This window comes from Neophocaena asiaeorientalis, unplaced genomic scaffold (genome assembly GCF_003031525.2).
Source record: "Neophocaena asiaeorientalis asiaeorientalis breed wild unplaced genomic scaffold, Neophocaena_asiaeorientalis_V1.1 scaffold43, whole genome shotgun sequence".
Classification (NCBI taxonomy): Eukaryota; Metazoa; Chordata; class Mammalia; order Artiodactyla; family Phocoenidae; genus Neophocaena; species Neophocaena asiaeorientalis.
In genome coordinates this window covers 8,164,594-8,165,931 of record NW_020173674.1, presented here as the reverse complement: position 1 = coordinate 8,165,931, position 1,338 = coordinate 8,164,594, and positions in this window count along the sequence as shown.

Below are 1,338 nucleotides of genomic sequence, written 5' to 3'. Positions count from 1 at the left end.
AGTATTTCGCCTAAACCAAGAAATTTTTTATTACCAAAAAGAAAAAAGAAAAAAAAAAAAAAATCCCAGCGGCCACCTTTCCTCCCTGCCCCATTGGGACAGTCGAGACTGGATCTGTGGGGTTTCCCGGGAGGGTGGCTCAGGGCTGGAACACTCTCAGGCAAGAGTGGTGGAGTTCCCTGTCAGGCCCTCCGCCAGGCCCACTTTGGGCTTCTCCCCTCTCCTCTCCTCCTTCCCCTCCAAGCAAACCACCAGAGGTGGCCTTCCCCGACCTCAGGCCCCTGGGCTGGAGGCCTGGGCGGCTGGGGGCTGGGGGCAGGGGTGCCGCACAGCCCTGAAGCGGTGGGACTGGCGGCTGCTCTGGGGCTGGCAGGCTAGGCGCGGGGCTCAGCCTCCCTCCACACTGTATCCTCTGCCCCTCCTTCCCCAGAGGCTGGGCATTTCCTTCCACAAGCTGCTGTGGGGACTTTTGTTCCCCTCCTCAAAAAGTCTGTGCCATCTTCTCCCACCCCCTCCTGGGTAGAAGGCGGGGCTGACCCCAGGGCTGGGAGAGGGGAGGGGACCGCAGGGCAGATGGGCTCCTCGGCCCCCAGGGGGCCGCCTGGGCTGCTAGTCTCCAGAATAGGGACGCTGGGCATTCTCCGTTCTGGGAGAGCCTTTGTCTGAAAGCACAGCCCCCCTCGCCATCCCTCTCCCCACTGCTCCCCTTCATTGGCATTAATCTGGGCACCAGCTAGTTCCATAGCAGTGACTTCCCTCACCACTCATCTCTCGGCCTTGCCTTTTCTTCCTCACACTGTCGCCCCTCCTCTCAGGAGACACTGCCCGGGGGCCCCCGTGGCCGGCCGCCTGGCGGGAGGCTGGACAGGGCAGCAGGGCCGGGAGCCTCTGCCCTCCACAGGGTGGGGGGCACAGATAGGCCAAGTGACTCCCAGCTTGCTAACCTCTGCAGCCAGCGTGGGAGTGGCTGGTTATGGGCGCTTGGCTGGTGGCAGCCGCCGCATCCCTTAATTTATTTCTCTGCTGCTTCTGTTCTTGAGAAACTGGGGGGGGCGGGTCCTGAACAGAGGCTGCCTCTACCCTCACCTGAGTTGTACATTTTTTGTGATGGGTTTTATTTTTTATTTTATTATTTTATTTTATTTTTTTTTTTTGATTTATGATGACTCCACTCCCACTCATCACCCCACTCCCAGGCCTGGCTCCATGGCAAGTCGAGCCCTTGGTTCCCAGGAAGGGGCCTCGCCAACCTCAGCCCTCCTGCCCCAAGCCCTGAATGCGGGCTCCGGCTCCCACCAAGGGCTCCCCTCCCTTCTTCCCTCCCCCCTCCTGCCCTAT